The sequence below is a fragment of the Cornus florida genome, unplaced genomic scaffold (assembly GCF_030987335.1).
Source record: "Cornus florida cultivar Cherokee Brave unplaced genomic scaffold, ASM3098733v1 CherokeeBrave_3.0.0_Hap2_Chr10, whole genome shotgun sequence".
In the NCBI taxonomy this organism is placed as follows: domain Eukaryota; kingdom Viridiplantae; phylum Streptophyta; class Magnoliopsida; order Cornales; family Cornaceae; genus Cornus; species Cornus florida.
The window spans coordinates 15,352,081-15,370,803 of record NW_026775580.1 but is presented as its reverse complement, the minus strand read 5'-3'; the positions used below and the strand labels follow the sequence as shown (position 1 = coordinate 15,370,803).

Below are 18,723 nucleotides of genomic sequence, written 5' to 3'. Positions count from 1 at the left end.
ACGTTTGGAATACAATTCGGGACAATTTTAAAAAAGGCCACATTTTTTGCTATTCCTAGCTAATTTCTAGAAAATTCGTGGCCAAGGTAACTCGAAGGAAGGAAGCTTGGAGATTGGACGAGTTGCTTCCCATGAGTGCTAAATTTAACGTCGATAGCTAGACGAACCAAGATCTCACATTAGTCCTCGTAAATTGGGTCCGTCAATAGGACTTTCTCTACTTTGCGAATTGGGACCATGCCATCAACATAAAGCTTAAGCCTTTAGCCATTAACCTTGAATAGAGATCCATCGATAGGATCTTGCAGTTCAATTGCACCATGAGGAAAGACAGAAGTGATGACATATGGACCATCTCACTATGATCGGAGTTTACCGGGAAAGAGTCTCAATCTAGAATTGAAAAGCCAAACTTTCTGTCTAGGGGCAAAAGACTTGTTGACAATGTGCTTGTCATAAAATGTTTAGTCTTTGCCTTATAGATTTTGGCGCTTTCGTATGCATCATTGCGAATTTTCTCAAGCTCATTGAGCTGCAATTTGCGAGTAGAGCCAACTTGTTGGAGATCAAAGTTGAGCCTTTTTATGGCCCAATAAGCACGGTGCTCTAATTCGACCAAGAGATGACAAGCTTTGCCAAAGACAAGTCGATATGGCGACATGCCAATGGGCGTCTTATACGCTGTCCGGTAAGCCCAAAGCGCATCGTTAAGTCTTAATGACCAATCTTTGCGGTCCGGTTGAACCATTTTTTCCAGAATATACTTGATTTCCCGATTAGATACTTCCATTTGACCGCTCGTTTGAGGGTGATAAGGTATGGAAACCTTATGAATGACGGAGTATTTAGAAATGACGGATTTAAGATATCGATTTTGAAAATAAGATCCACCGTCACTGATGAGCGCTCGGGGTGTACCAAAACAACTAAAAATGTTCGATTAAATGAACTTGACCACAACTTTATGATCATTGGTTTTGGTAGCCTCGACCTTAACCCATTTAATCACATAATCCACCACTATAAGAATATACTCATAGCTATAAGAAGATGGAAATGGTCCCATGAAGTCAATCCCCCACACATTGAAAATTTCTATGATTAAGATGGGAGTGAGGGGAATCATCTCTTTTCTAGACATAGAGCCAAGCTTTTGGCAATGCTAACAAGATTTACAGAAGTTGTAAGCATCCCGAAACAAGGAAGGCCAATAGAATCCGCTTTGAAGGACCTTGTCAGCGGTCTTCTTGGCACTGGAGTGACCCCCACAAGCAAGGGTATAGCAGAAATTTAGGACACTTGTGAATTCATTTTCGGGAATGCATCGCCGGATAATTTGGTCCGGGCAATACTTGAATAACTCTGGATCTTCCCAAAAAAAAATGCTTGACTTAAGAGAAGAAACGGTCTCTTTCTTGTTTTGACCAATTGGAGGGAATTTTTCCAACCGCAAGATAGTTGACAATATCCGCGAACCATGGAAGATTTGAATGAGAAATCTGAAACAGTTGCTCATCCAGAAAGGAATCACGAACTGCAGCAAATTTAGAATATTTCTCAATGAGCAAACGAGAGAGATGGTCGGCGACAACATTGTTTGTCCCTTTTTTGTCCCAAATTTCAATGTCAAACTCTTAGAGTAAGAGTATCCATCGAATTAGGTGAGGTTTGGTCTCTTTTTTGGCGAGCAAATGCCTTAGAGCGGCATAGTCTGAAAAGACAATGACCTTGGATCCTAAAAGGTAAGAGCGGAATTTATCCAAGGCATACACCACAGGTAGCAATTCTTCTTCAGTGGTGGTGTAATTTAACTGAGCATTATAGAGAGTCTTGCTAGCGTAATAGATAGCATGCGGAAGCTTGTCCACACGCTGGCCCAAAACTGCACCCAATGCAAAATCGGATGCATCACACATAATCTCAAATGGAAGAGACCAATTGGGCGGTTTCATGATTGGGGCTGATGAGAGAAAAGAACAGAGCTTCTTGAAAGCTTCCAAACAGGCTTCATCAAAATTGAACGAAACATCCTTGGCAAGAAGATTACACAAGGGCCGAGAGATTTTGCTAAAATTTTTGATGAAGCGGCGGTAGAAACCAGCATGTCCAAGGAAAGAACGGATTTGACGAACAGAATTAGGAGGAGGAAGGTTAGAGATTAACTCAACTTTAGCCTTGTTGACCTCAATTCCCCTCTTTGAAATGACATATCCCAAGCCAATGCCTTCTTGGACCATAAAATGGCTCTTTTCCCAACTTAGAATCAAATTTTTCTCCTTGCATCTTCGAAGCACAAGGGATAGATTTTGGAGACAGGAGTTAGAGGAAGATCCAAAGTAAGAAAAATCATCCATGAGCACTTCCAAGAATTTTTCAACCATATCGGAAAATATGGACATCATGCACCTTTGGAAGGTTACCGGTGCATTGCATAGCCCAAAGGGCATGCGCCTATAGGCAAATATTCCAAAGGGACATGTGAATGTGGTCTTCTCTTGATCTTGTGGATCAATTGCCACTTGGTTATAGCCGGAATAAACACCAAGGAAACAATAGTAGCTTTGGCCGGCTAACCTCTCTAGGATTTGATCAATGAATGGGAGTGGGAAATGATCCTTCCTAGTGGTAGAATTTAGCTTCCGGTAGTCAATGCACACACGCCACCCAGTGGTGGTGCGTTGTGGCACGAGATCTCCTGCTGAATTTTCGACAACGGTGAGGCTGGATTTCTTAGGAACAACTTGAGTGGGGCTCACCCACTTGCTATCAGATATGGGGTAGATGATTCTCGCATCTAGTAGCTTGATCACCTCTTTCATGACCACTTCCTTCATGTTGGGATTCAATCAGCACTGCACCTCTCTAGAAGGTTTGGCGTCGTCCTCCAAATGAATGCAGTGCATACAAATAAAAGGGTCGATTCTTTTCAAATCAGCCACTGCCCAGCCAATAGCTTCTTTGTGCTCTTGTAGCACCGCTAAAAGGCTATTTTCTTAATCTTTTAAAAGGTCCAAAGCAATGATGACTGGAAGAGTTTGACTCGCACCTAGAAACACATACTTGAGGTAGGCCGGGAGCGGCTTTAACTCAAGTTGTGGTAGAGATTTCAAGGAAGGGACCGAAGGAGTAGTGGAGAGTTGAGGAAGTGGTTCTTTTGGCACCTTCCAAGGAGGACAATTCATGATAGCATTAATGTCAAGCAAAGAGTTCACTTCTTGGATGGATTGGTCAATATCAAAGTTAGAGAAGTCAAAGTGTGACATGTAAGTTTCCAAAGGATCTTTGCTTAGAATGAAGAGGAGAGATTCTTCGACCACTTCATCTACCACATCGAGGAGAAAACACTCATCCTTTTCGGAAGGATGTTGAGTTGCATGGAAAATGTGGAGTTTTACTTGCATATTTCTAAAGGCAATATCCATCACTCCGGTTTGGCAATTAATTGAAGTGTTAGCCGTAGCTAAGAATGGCCTACCGAGGATCACAGGAATATGTTTCTTTGGATCATGGACCGGTTCCTTGTCAAGAACCACAAAGTCTACCGGGAAGTAGAATTTATCCATTTTGATTATGACATCTTCAAGAATGCCTCGTGGGTGCTTGACCGATTTGTCGGCAAGCTGCAAGACCACGGAGGTTGGCTTTAGATCTCCCAACTCAAGCTGTAAGTAAACTGAATATGGAATCAAATTTACACTAGCTCCTAAGTCCATGAGGGCCCTTTCTATCTTTTTGTCCCCAATGACATACAAGATTGTCGGGGCGCCCGGATCCTTATACTTTGGAGGAGCACTATGTTGAATGATTGCACTCACATTTTCAGTTAATCTTACCTTCTTTGGCAAATGATTTTTGGAAGTGCGCTTTTGAGTACACAAACCCTTGAGGAATTTCGCATAAGGAGGGATTTGCTTTATAGCATCCAAGAGAGGCAAGTTGATCTTTACCTGCTTGAAAACTTTTCACATGTCTTAAATTTTACAATTTTTGTTCCCAAAATGTGTCGACTCTTGGAGACATTAGGGAAACAGAGCCTTAGGCTCATAAGAAGTTCCCACATTTGGGATAACAAGCTTGGAATTTTCAGTGCTAGACTTTGGATCTTTATGAGTGAGCTTTGGATTAGAAGAGCTAGGATTTGGGTTTTTGGGAGGAAGAACTTTTTCTTTCCCTCCATTAACCTTGTTGTCCACAACTTGGCCACTCCGGAGGGTGGTGATTGCTTGGACTTGTTCATGAGTAGGCCCACTCGGAGGAGAGGCTTCGTCAATCACATACATCCCTCTAGTATTCTCAAATGGTTGAGCAGGAAGCTTCCCCTTATCTCTTTGAAGAAGTTGGTTCACTGAATTGGCTATTTGTCCCACTTGATTCTTAAGTTTAGCTATTGACTGAGTATGTGAATGAACTATTTAGAAAGTGGGCTACAATGATGCCAAGAGTTGCTTGTTGGATTCCAACATTTGCTTATTTAAAGATTCCATCATTTGCTTATTTGCAGCCAAAATCTCATCAGTTAGAAACACAGGAGGTTGATTGGAGACATTGGGATTATAAGGGGGACGGTAGCTTGAAGAGGCCTGAAATTGCCTATTTTGAAATTGAGAAGGGGGCTGATTTTGATCCCCTTGATTCTGAAAGTTCGAATTTTGTGTGGCGGGTTGCCTCCACGAGAAATTCGGATGATCTCTCCAGCCCGGATTATAGGTATTAGAATAAGGATTGTTTCCAGGCCTAGAAAACATCGTATTTGCTTGCTCTTGATTGGGACTAGGAAATTGCTCCGGTGTGGGGCAATCTTCCGAGATATGAAAAGGACTAGTGCATGATGCACACACCGAACTAGCTGAATTTTGAGACAATGAAGAAAAGAGATGTGGTGATATGAAAAGGACTAGTGCATGATGCACACACCGAACTAACTGAATTTTGAGACAATGAAGAAAAGAGATATGGTGCCATTAATTGGTAGAATTTTTTAGCTATGGCATCCACTTGAGAAGATTCTTCTCTCATTGTTTTTGGTTGACAAGAGTTGGTGGTCTTTGTGCTGGCTGAGGTTGGAGTACTACGAGGATTATGTTGAAATAAATTTTCACTCAAGTTCTCAAGTAGTGCCTCATCTGCACTTTTGGACATAAAAATCCCTCCACATGATAAGTCAACCATGAATCTATGGGTATCGGTTAAACCAGCATAGAAAGCTTGCACCAATTGCCATTTTGGCATTAGGTGGTGCGGACATTTCCTAAGGAGGTCTTGAAGTCTTTCCCAAGTCTCATGGAGTTGTTCCCCCTCGCTTTATGAAAAGCTAAGAATGGAACGCTTCATTAGGTTGGTTTTACTCACTAGATAATATTTTTTTAAGAATTCTTGTTGCAATTGAGCCCATGAAGTAATGTAATTTGCAGCAAGGGAGTTCAACCAATATTTTGCCCTATCTTTTAAGGTGAATGGGAAGAGATGCAAATGGAGAGCATTTTCAGGGAAACCCCTAAGCTTGATGGTGGAACAAATTTCAAGGAACTCATCAAGGTGCTTATAAGGGTCCTCATGTTCCAAGCCATGAAAGGAAAGAAGCATTTGAATTGTACTAGATTTGATTTCATATTGGGCTGCATCGATGTTTGGCATCACTATGCAAGAGGGAGAGGCATAAGTTGTAGGGATGAAATGGTCCTTAAGAGTCATAGGAACAATATTTGGAATTTTAGCCCTATTATTATCAATTCCCTCATTCCTGACATTTGTTTCATTATTAGCCATTGGATTAGTCTCAAGATTAAGTCCTCTTAAATTTTTTGATTCCCTAATGCTTCTTCTAAGAGTTCTTTTAAGTGAATTTATATCAATTGGCACTTCAAGAGTAAGCAAGGATAGTGACCTACGGCCCAACATAAACTGCGCAATTCACAACAAACATAATATCCCTTCACCATCACATCCACATACGATATTCCTGTTCTCCTCAATTATCAATCATGACAGAAAAGAAATGGCCTTGACAAGGACCGATGCTTTGCAGTAACAAGAAATAACAAATAGCCTCGACAATGGCTTTACAATTTAACTATCAATAATTTAACCATATGCAAGATATTCACAACTTTGAAACTAGAACTTCGAAAACTTACCGGGAGTCCTTTAGACTTAAAAATTTCCTAGCTTTCCCCACAGCAAGCCTTGAGTACCTAGAATCTCACAAGAGCACTTGAAACACAAATTAATCGAAACCAACATAAAAAATATCCACAAGAACACAATATTCATAATCAAACTAAAGTTAACCCTAAAACCTCGGTTACAAAACCGTTTGTAGTCCCCTGCAACGGTGCCAAAAATTGATCGGATAAGATTCGATCTACAATAAATCAACCCTTTGTAATAGCACAAATCATTGTAAAATAGGGCTATTGGATGGGTAAGTCGAACCACTAGGATTGCTAGTTTATGGCAACCAAGGTCTTTAAATTCACTTTTAGTTTGATGAAAGAGGTATAAAGTTTTGGTTTGGTTTGTCACTAGAATTAGGAATTAAAATTACATAAAAACAACAATTTGCAAGAAATTTAGAAGAAACAAATCTAGGTAGAGAGGACTAGGGAAGTGAATCCACTACCAACCCTATAAACATGCTAAATTGCTATTAACTTGGGAAACAATTTCACTACATGGCAATGATATGTAGCAATACTAGATTGCTATATTATCCTCAAGAAATTCATAGGATCAAGACTTAAGTATAATCCCTCAAAGTACTACATACTAGAACTACCTAAATTAGAGTGTAGCCATGACATGCTCACTAAGCTAGGGACTATCAAACCCCTCAATCACTATGGTGATAGCACATGAAGTCAAGAATCAAGATAAAATCCATCAAAGGAAAGCCTTAGCAATGGACTAACAAGCTTCTCATACAACATGCCAACAAAACCCATTTCACAATCTCATTTCCATACTCACTATGAAAATGCAAGCCATACAATCATGTGAAAATATAATCTAAGACAAGATGATAGATTCAACATAATCATTTATATAAATAAAGATCCATTAGAAATGTAAGGTGCTCTAGATCATGGAACCACCATATACATGAATCATTTCCCAAATTAAATGAAACTAAAGCATGCTTATAAGGGAGGGCTTCATCACCTCCCTAGAAAGAGAGTTAGTTACCCATGGGTGCAAGGAATAAAGGAGAAGAAGAGGCCTCACCCTCCATTTTCGCACCTAGGGGCTCCTTAGCACACAAACCCACTTGAACCCAATATTTCTCTCTCTAAACTTAGCAAAAAATGTGAGATCCATATATCATAGCCTCCAAGCCCTTATCTAGCCAAAATAATATCATTTTCCCCCCATTTTCGTGGCTTTACTACTCTAGGATAAATTAGGACCACACAAAAGGGTTAAGGGGACAACATTGGAAGAAACAATGCAGAGTTGTCTGCAAAATGGCAAGCTCCCACAAACACTGGGCGGGCACCCACGCCTTGATGAGTGCACTGGCTTGTTTGGCTGGCGCCCGCGAAGGCCTAGCGGGCACCCGCGGTGCATGATTGTAGGGGCCCGCGAGACACGGCAGGGCCCCGCGTTGGCTAAATGAATCTAAAGGTTTTGGCAGGCGCCCGCGCCTTCTTGGCTCTTCTCTGAATATATATATCTTAAACCTCCTTTTTGCATGGAGTGCTAACGCCACTCCTCTTCCTTGGACTTTGTGCATCGAACGTCATGAGTTCCGTGGATTACTTGACTTGGCCAAAATGACGGTTCCCGGCAACGGCGTGCTTTGATCTTCAAAAACTTATTAAAGCGTCACTTTTACCTCTCTTAGGGGAACCAACCTGAAAATAGACAAAATAATGCAATTAAGGCTAATATATATAATATAATCAACTAATGGACTTAACTAATGCAAATAAGGGTGCTTGAATATGCAATATTCGGCACTTATCAAAGGCTAGAGGGCTAAAAAAGATTTTATAATCGATTGTAGCAAGTTTGAAGTTTGGTTTAGTTTGGTTACAAGACAGAGCGAGACTCTTTTATTTCCTCTTTTTGATCGTTTGCAGTTTTGAACAAGTAATAAGCATAAAAATATTAGGTACATTAATTTGATTGATGAAATTTTAAACAAAGTTGTTATTTGATTGGCAATGTTTTGACCTTTATATTATTAAAATTCAGAGTTCCTCGTTCTTTATTGTTGGACTCAACTTTTTTGAAACTCTTCGAAAAATACTCATAATCCGACATTTGTACACAGCTTATTCATAACATGTGCATTTATTTAGAAAAAGAAAAAGAAAAAAATTAACATATTTTTTAACATGTCGAACACATATCAAGTTGTCTCTAATGGTTTGACATGGATATAGCCTTATCATGTGAAGGTTTAGCATTCATTTGAGGTGGAAGAAGGCGGATCAGGGAACATGATTGCATTGGTAGAAAGCAACTACTAAACTCAGGAGATCAAGAGTAAGTCTGAGGTGCACAAACTGGGTCTAAAGGTACTGAGTAATAACTACAAGTGAGACTGAGGTATATATCTACTTAAGTACAAGTCAATATTAGAGTTAAACCTCTCAACATATCAGATTCGGACCGGATCATGGTCAATCCAATCCGAATCCGATAAGCATAATGAGTGATCTGATCCAGTCCGATAATCCGACGGATTTTTATTGAGTCAATCCGTATCCGATTTGTTTGATTATCGGATGTCCGATCCGATAATGTAATTTGCACAAATCAAGAAACAAACAACAGATTAGGGCATCTTGTAAACATCGAAACCAAAAAACTGAATAATGTCTATCAAGTTCGATTCATAAACAATACAGGTAATATAGTACGAAATTTCAACATCATATATACGAATTGGTGTAATTCAACATATAATATTTATATATATATATATAATGATTCAAATGGAGTTAACTTGAAAGAGCTCCTTTTGGATATCAATTTCAATGCTAAATCTCACACCAGTATGCATTGATCTATTGCTTGTAGCCTTTTGGTTTGGGGCTTAACTCTCAAACCACGGGCAAGGCTCGAAACTAGTACACATAGAAGGGAAAATTTACACCCCCCAGGTTACTTTGAGGGATTTCAAAATACCTCTCCTTTTTTAACTTTCAAAAAAAATATAATATGAAGAGGAGAGAAGTGAGATCAGACAAGAGAGAAAGGAAGAACACTTACCTGAGAGTAGTAATATTTTGCAGCGGTTGCCGATCGATGGGTTCGTTTCTCTGATTTGTGTTGCAGCTCTACTACGTGGGAGTGTTTGGGGAGGTTGTTTAGTGGCAAGGGTAGTGTGAGTGAGAACAGAATGTTGTTGTGTGATATGGTTAGGGTTTAGATAGATTAAAGGAGGAATGGGCTTGGGCTTGGGCTTGGGCTTGGGCTTGAGAATAGAAGTGGGTTTGCTAATAAGTGGGCTTGGAGATGGGTTTTGGGCTGGACTCTTATATATATATATAATTTAAATTCGGATCTGATTATTATCGGATCGGATCGGTAAAATCCAAATCCGATTTGTTAAGCTAATTAGTTATCGAATTCGGATTATAAACGGGTTATCGGATTTTTTGTTCAATCCATATCCAACTAATTGTATCGGATTTGGATCAGAATCCGATCCATTGACAGGTCGTGCACTTCTTTCTGTAGTAGATTGATTTGCTTAAGAATGAGGTTTTATATGGTATTCTCTGGTTAGGTTTTCCACTAAGAACTTGCCTTTCTGCTTTTCCATGCAAATGGGATGGATTGATTAAAAGGTTACGAAACTGGTTAGAAATTCAAAATTAATCAGAAAGAGCAAAAGAGACATATTCACCCACCCCCTCCAAGTGTGTTTTACACCTGAGAATTTATACAGGGTTCCACTTTCCACATGCACCATTCTCAGTATCTCTTTTGCTTTTCTAAATGTAAAGAAATATTTTTAAATGAAGTGTAACTACTAGAAAATTTTCTTTTATTTAGGTTGAAATCTGTTTTTGAATATATTGGTAATGAAGAAAAAGTATTAGTAAAAAATTTTCCCGGAAGACCACTTTTCATAATAACGGACCATCATCATATCCTATTTCTCTAATTAAGGAACCAGAATTTGACAAATCGTCTCTCGTGTACGCATCTCCGCCTTTTTCATTCTTGTTCTGCTGTAAAGATGTAGAGAGTGATGATACAGAACTCATCTCTCTCTTCATCTCTCCCAACTCTTTTCGTTTTACAAATTTCTTGTCTTTAAAAAGGGGGGAATTTCAGTTCAAAATTTTAGAGGCTAATTGCCTTCATTACTTGCTTCTCGATTTGTGGCCATTGCTTCAATGGACTCTTGTTGTTCTTAGGTTGCAATATCCGAAAAGTAGTGTAAAATAATACCACAACACTACTGAATTATCCAATGGAAAATATATAATTGGTCTTACTTCCGTGTTTAAAAGTTGAATAGGGTAACCCTTATCCAATCCAATCAATTTTATCTGGCCAAACAAACACAACCCAAGTGTATTTGATCAGATGGTTTAATTCCACAATCCACATATAACAGAGTATGAAGTAACTACGATCATCTATATGTATATTAGCATATGAAGCTAATTAAATCACTACAAAAAGGCCACAAAAATAAATAGATATACATTTCAAGGATCTGAAATATAAAAAATGCAACAGAGCTAAAAGAGTTCTCTTTTGTACTAGAAATCATAAACTTCGTATTTTCCTTGGTTCTTTTTCTTGTGGTGGTGGGGCATATTTCGTAAAACAAAATATAGTATAATAAGAAGAAAAATTCCTTGTATTGAAATTAGGAATTTTGTACTATTAGGTCAATATGACTTATGTTGGCAAATTTCATGAAATGAAGCTACAGTCTGTAATTTTGTTTTATTTCTTGATTAGTTAGAAAGTTCAAAAGATAGAGTCATGGTAGTTACCTCTAGTTCATGGCCGAATATGGGATGCCAGCTACATCATGGGTAATAGCATAATCTTCTACACTAAGGGTATAAAGGTAATCTGGACCTCGAATGCACTCACCAGAAATTTGGGTTCATGCATTTGTACATTAAGTTTCTAAGATTTCATGTTTTAATTTTGAAAATCCTATGTGATATGCATACGAAATGTTTTTGAAAATTTTCCAAGTATAGAATTACAATAGAGTTTGATCCATCTATCAATCGAAGGTTGTAGGATCTAAGTCGATCAATCAACTTGATCCCCGATCCATTAACTTGTACGAGTTTTCCCTATGCTACTATTTTGGCTATAAATATAGGTATAGGGCAAATATTAGACAAAGAGATTTTTGAGTTTTAGACTACATACATATATTTTTATTTATTTTTTTTTATTTATTTTTAAAATTTAACAATTGCATTAGAATTGGTGAGTGTGTTTTAAGAGTGTTGATTACTTCATCGCTACAGTATTGAATTGAGTATCAGTCACTCAGAGATTTTGTTGAACGACTGGGTCATTGTCAATCGAACCACTAGTTAGAGAAGCAAATCAGGGATTTGTCGATGAGCGAATTATGTGTCTAAAGACTGTAGTGGTGAGTTTGGTGGATCGATGTGTGTCAAGAGTTAACTAGGAGTTCTAGGGTTTGGGAACTTTAACCTAGTTTGTAAATCTCTTTCTCATAGTGATTCAGTTTGCCTGGATTAGATCTCACGATTTTTCCCGGTAGCATTTTCCATGTTTCTGTCCATTATTTATGCTTTTATTGAATTAATATATTATTGAATGGTTAATTGATTATGGATTAGCATAATGTACTAATTCAATTTCATATCTAATTATAATTTGAAAAGTTCGAGGAATGTAGTTTAAATTCAAAAGGAACTTAAAACAGTTAGACTAACCATGAAGACTTATTCACTCCCCTCTAGGTCTAGACTACGGATCTAGCACGACTCTACATCACATCCTAGGGTTTCGGGCATTATAGCTATCAACAAAATTTCAACTAACTCCATCGATTGTATACAACTAAATAAGTATGATTAGAGGTATATAAGAGCAACCCCAGCGCTCCGTTGTATTCCATTCCACACTTTATATAAAGTATATAGCCATGTAAAGTGTATAGTCACTCGGTTGTATTCCATTCCACACTTTATATAAAGTATATAGCCATGTAAAGTGTATAGTCACGTTCTCATTTTTTCATTGTGTACTTTGTTATATTATTATTTTAATAAAATAAATTATTTTATTATTTTTTTTCTAACAATTTTATTCTCAACAACTATAATACTAACGGCTATAATTATTTGCTCCTATTTAGATACAAGATTTTAAAAATATATATATATATATTAAAAAGCAATAATATTACATATGTCAAAAAAAAAAAAAAAAATGCATTACATAGCTTCCTACAAATAAAATAAAACAAAACTTAGGAAAAAAAATACATTAATACTTCCATACATGAAAAAAAAAAAAAAAATAGTAAACATTACAGTTAATTGCCCCTTTTTGCATAACGCGCCATAATTTTATTTTGTCGATCCTCGATCCATGCTTTCACCGTCGGTGTTGCAGCATCATTTAGATTTTTTTCCATCATTTGTCTTTCCCAAAGAGTACAAACTTTTTAAAAAAATAATAATAATTAATTAAATTGTTACGCAAATTAAATGACAGAAAAAATGATTTTTTAATTAATTAAAATTTGACTATCTTTATATTAATTAATTAATCCAATACACATATAATATTTATTTTATATATTATCATACAATATCACTTTTTCATTTTATATTATTATCACACACAAAGACCCACACAATGGCCCACCGCGCCTGCTACTACTATCACTGCTAGGCACTACTTGATTCTCAAGCGGGAGTGTGTAATATTGCATGGATCCCACTTGTGTGTAATGTGCATTGGAAAGCATTTCATTCAACACAAGTATTGATATTGTTCACTTTATACTCGCGCGGGGTTGCTCTAAATGAAACAATATGAAGAATACAATAATCCAAGTTGATTAACTATGACTGGTTTGTTTCACCAAGGCAGCAAGTGATGGAGGGCTGCAGCACCCATCAATGTAAAGAATAGCTTGGAGACGTCACACAATGTGGACAGGTCCTTTTGTACATCAACCGTGTTGAACCATTATTTGTTATTGAATTTACTACATCAAAAATGTCTTGTACAATCCTCAATAGAAAGAAACTCAAAAAATGTTGGACTCTGATGTTCACGTGAATTGTCTAAATGAAAATGGCTCAACATTCAAGTAACCTCTCATATATATATTGGTAAGACTTGAACATAAAACACAACTTATGATCACTTATTGAGACACAACAGAACCAACTCACAAAATTTTGCAACTTCAGTTAGATAATTCCTGGGATTTATCACTCCCGTTCTTGTTTCCGTGTATCCAACCAGATTGCTGGCAAATCAATGTCAAAATTTTATTAAAATTAGTGAATTATGAAACAATGTAAACACAAGCCACAATCTATTGAATTCTATCATACAAAAAGGTTAGGTGGGTCAATTATAATGCCTACCTGAGGATCAAAAATCAGGATCTGAAGTTGCGGCCAGAGCTACCCTTTCCTGAAATGCAAGAAAATTTTGAGAATTTTGGAATTCATTGAATTCTATTAGTAGAGATGAAGAAAATAAATTAATTAATGGGTGAACTATCAGATTACCTGTTGTTGGCGCTTGAGGTCTTGGGAGGGCCTGACCCAGAGATAGTTAGCAAGGGATCCAGCAAAGAGACCCATGAGGCCAGATTGCTTCCTCCCCTCAGACCCCCCATGGAATTGCCAATGAAAGACCTCATATTCCCCAACTTTCTTCTCCAAGTGTTCGCCATGTGAAGATATATATATATATATATATATTCAATTTTTTGCTAAATGGCTTCTCCTGAATTTCTATTATGGTTTGTCCAGCTAGGGTTTTGAATTCAGTTGTTGGCTTCACCGCTTCAGGAATTCAGGTCAAGGAAGGCATCGCAAAAAGAAGGAACCCAACTTTGCCTTGCCGACGAGGTGGAATGTAAACAGTCCCTTTTTCTTTTGGTCATTTTCGCTTTCTTCAACCTCAAAAGAGAATCACAACTTAGTGCAATTTGGGGGCGCAAATCGTCTGACTTAATTACCCAACGGTCCCTACGGTGGCACTGATGAAAGGCCTTGTTTTGCCCTGTCTATTTCTATTTATAATAAACTTGGATCCTCTTAATTAAAATTTTTCTAAATTAATTTTTTACATAATGGCATGTCTCATTAAGGCATTAAGATATATCTATGACTTATATTAAACTAATTTAATAAAATTTAAAAATCTACTCCATTTTTATATAAAAAGCTTTTCGAAGACATAAAACATCTCCTCATATAAGATCTCATCTTTTTCCCAAAAAATATTGCTCCTTCTCTCTCTTTTCTAAAATAATAGTATTGGCTTCGATCAGGGACGGACTCAGGGTCAATAGTAATATTTTAGGGATACATAGCTGAAAAAGAGCAAATTAGTAGGGTATATTAGTAATAAAAACCACCCCCCCCCCCCCCCCCCCCCCCAATGTCACCGTAGGTCCGTCCCAGGCTTCGACGAAGAAGGTGATTTGATTAAAGGAACTTGAATAGTAGGTTTTCAATTTAATAGTATACATTAGATGAATTTTGTTAAATGCAAGTTTTGAGCATAGTTTTCCTTGATATCAACAAAAAAAAAAAAAAAAAAAAAAAAAAAAAAAAAAAAACGTTCTTCATTATTTAGAAATACTAAATCTTCTCGGTTTTTTTTTTTTATTTTTATTTTTATTTTTTATACAGATTCAAATTCAGATTTAAACTAAAGTATAAATGGTTGAATAAAAAGGTATGTAATATTGATTCTGCAATCAATAACTCTTAAAGCATATCATATATAAAGCCTATCAAAAAATAAACAAGGTTACCAAGGGATCTTATTGCAGAGAAGAGGAGAAAGAAAGTTAATGTCGTTAAGGTATTTTAAAGTTTTTCTATCTTAAAACGGTGCAGTTTCCTAACTTTTATTAAGTTAACTGAAGTGATTTAACATAAGTCATAGATATATCTTAAATGACACATGTCATTCCGTAAAAAAAAATCAACTTAAGATAACTTAGGGGAGTTTTAACTTAGAGAATCAAAGTCCATTTATAATATGTGTGGGTTCCTTTAAAATGATAGAAAATGAGTTTTTTCATTCATGAGCCGTTAATTTATACGGAGTAACTTATTACCGAAAAAATAAAATAAAAAAATAGTAAGAAATAAAAACTGATGAGTAAAATGGTTCCTGAACACAACAAAAAGCCAAACCTAAACAAAACAAACGCCAAAGAGTGAGCTCACGCCCAAAGAACCCTAAATTCAAGTAAGGTTTCGAACAGAGAAAAAATAGCAAAAATAGGGTATCGATTGATTGACTTCCTTATCGGTTAAAGGAATACGAGAGTGTTTTAAAGACTAGAGTTTTATCAGAAAGGAGGATTTCTCGGATGAAGGTCTAATTTTGCAACAAGATTTTCTCAGAAGAACAACAAAACTAGAACAAGTGAGTCCCTTTTACCATTGTCTATGTTTAATTTCATATTCAAATCTTTGTTTGTTGTATCAATCACCAACCCAGAAACTACATTTTCTTCAACACTACTCATTATCTTCATCATCGTCAACACTAAAATTCATCTATGGCACTTCAGTTCCAAGCAATTGGAGTTTTAATGAATAAACTTGGTTTTTCATGAAATTAATGTATTGTCTTAAAATTTATTTTAATTTAATCAAATTCGAACTATTGTTATTGTTTGAGATTGGCGGCTAAAGGTTTCTCATAGCAATTTGAATAGTGATCATGCAATAGTGCAAAAATTGTATTGTGAATGAATGTTTTGATAATTTATACTTAGAGAAGACGAATTATTCTGCAATTTAGTTTAAATTAGTTAGGTAGATAATTCGTGCCAACCGAAAATAGGTTATTGCTTAATGTAAATTCATGATTTATCATCTTGAAATTGAATAAAATAGGATGTTAATTCATTTAATTCCTGATCATGTATAAATATTGAAATCCCTAAGGTTGAATCAATTAACCATATTATGAGGCTTGTGGTGAAGTCAAGCCCTAAATATTTCTTCTCTTGATCTCAATCTTTGATAAATTCGTTATTTTACATTTCATGTTATTGATACATAATCAAAACAAACAAAATTTCTCTCTAAATTAAATTAGCAATTAATTTTACACTTGACAATCCAACACAGTGCTCGAGGTTCGACACCCTCTTCATAGCCCTATCCTACAAAAATTCGTATTATTGCGAGTGGTTTTACTATTGAGAAAACATACATCAATTTTTGGTGTCGTTGCCGGGGATTGTGTAACAGTTATTGTTAATTTATAAATTAGTCCAAGTTTAATTTGTTGTTTTGGAATCTCTGACTTCTCATCTTATTTCTTTTTCTTTTTAAGTGGAGGAATTTAGTTGTAAAAGCGAAGCAGCTTAAAGAAAAGAAGTTATGGTATCGGAACCTTTTGTGAGTTCTTGTTATTTTATTTCTTTACTTGGAATTTTTTTATTATTTCTTTTTCTTTCTTGTAATTAAATTTAGCGCATGTTACGTCATCTTTCCTTGTCATTACTATTAATTGAATATAACCCAGAAATTGAAAAGATTCTTAAGCAAATTAGAAAACCTAAAAAGAATTCTAAATTGTTATGAGAATCTTCTAATCCAAACATGGCCAATATTAATGGTAATAACCCACTAGGAGTGGTCGCTCCACCTGCACCCGCTCCTACACCTTTGAGGGATCACAATATTCCAACATCCTATACATCTCCTTCATACTTTCAATTCCCAGATGCTAATGCAACCCATTTTGATATCAAACCAGCTATGATCCAAATCCTCCCTTCATTCCATGGATATGCTAGCGAGGATCCCTATAAGCACTTAAATGATTTCTTAAAATTATGTTCGACTACCAAATTGTTAACATTGTCTAATGATGTTTTTAGGATGCGTCTTTTCCAATTCTCTCTCAAAGATAAAACAAGACCTTGGTTGCATTCCCTTCTAAATAGTTCAATTGGAACTTGGGACAAAATGCAACAGTAATTTCTAAAAAGATACTACAGTGTGGGTAAAACCACCTAAATGAGAAGAGAAATCATAGCATTCTAACAAATCATGGGGGAATAACTCCATGTTGCTTGGGAAAGATACAATGATCTTTTGAGAAAGTGTCCACACCATGATATTGTAAAATGGCACTTGGTGCAAATCTTTTATGATGGGTTAGATGAACCTCATAGAAAGTGTCCACACCATGATATTTATGATAGGTTTAGGTCCACTCCTGGTATCCTTAAGGTAAAAAGTCTGTTTGAAGTTGAGCAAACTAAGGAATTAGCTACTCAAATAGAAGCATTAACATAAAGATCTGACCAAGTCCTAGCAGCAGGTTATGTTCTTATTCCTTCTCCGCACTCCTCCATACCACATAAGGTGTGCTATATCTACTCTAACCCTTCACATCTTGCTGAAAATTGTCCTCTCATGGGGTAATCTTCCGAACTCCCTCAAGATCAAGCCAAAGCCACATTCTGGATTGAGAGATCATCCTAATCTATCATGGCGGAATCAAAGCCAATGTAATCCTGTCCCACAATCTCAGGGACAGTTTCAAAATCAATCCAATTCTCAACCTCCAAATAATTCTTTTAATCAATCATCTGTCCATCATCCTCCTCAATTTTGAATCAAGCTAATCAAGCTTCTCCTCTTCCTTCAAGAAATTCTGCTTTTGAAGATCAAGTGTTAATTGCTCTCACTGATTTTAAAGAGAATACTTAATTACTCCATTCTCATTCTTAGGCCATAGCTAAGTTGGAAGCTCAAGTTGGGAAAATAATTAATACCTTATCTCATAAAGAAGATGGGAAGCTGCCAAGTCAGCTTGTAGCCAACCCAAAAGGGCAAACTTACAAGGTTGACGATATAAATCCTTTAAGTAGTTATCATGAGTAGGTTCAGGCCATCACCACATTGAGGAGTGGAAAAGTCAATGAAAACGAATTTAAGGGAAAATAGGAGTAGAGTGAGAGGTATAAGATTCCAAGTAATCCAATTCTTCTATTTCCAAATCTTCATGAGAATCTTTCAAATTCTACTTCATGGAGCACCAAATGAGCTCAAGGTAAAGTCACTTCTTTATCTACTCCTAACCTTGAGACATCTTATGAACCAAAAGCTCCAATTCCTCAACATCTCAAGGAACCCTCCTACTTTGGCAAACAAAGAGAGAAAATTCAAGATATGATAGAGATCTTTAAGCAGGTCAAAATCAATCTACCTCTCCTTAATATCATCAAAAAAATCCCAGCCTACTCGAAATTTTTGAAGGACTTATACACTCAAGAAAAGAAATCAAAAAGCCAAGTTCCTAAACAAATTTATCTCACCTAGCAAATTAGTGCCATAATTCAACATAGCACTCCTCCCAAGTTCAAAGATCCTGGTGGTCCCACAATTTCTTGCATCATTGGAAATAATGAGATAAAGAGAGCACTTCTTGATCTAGGATCTAGTGTTAATCTTATTCCTTACTCGGTTTATGAACAATTAGGCTTGGGAGATCTGAAACCTACGTCGGTTGTTTTACAGCTTG

The 18,723-nt window shown here is 36.5% G+C and overlaps 1 long non-coding RNA gene across 1 annotated transcript; it reads right to left on the bottom strand.

The window, feature by feature from the left end:
* Nucleotides 1-12,952: 12,952 nt before the first annotated feature.
* On the bottom strand, nucleotides 12,953-14,182 carry LOC132278644 (uncharacterized). Its single transcript, XR_009471100.1, has 3 exons — nucleotides 13,719-14,182; nucleotides 13,572-13,620; nucleotides 12,953-13,450 (listed from the first exon to the last, which is right to left on the bottom strand). It is a non-coding gene; the product is annotated as an uncharacterized LOC132278644 (long non-coding RNA).
* Between the last annotated feature and the right edge of the window lie 4,541 nt (nucleotides 14,183-18,723).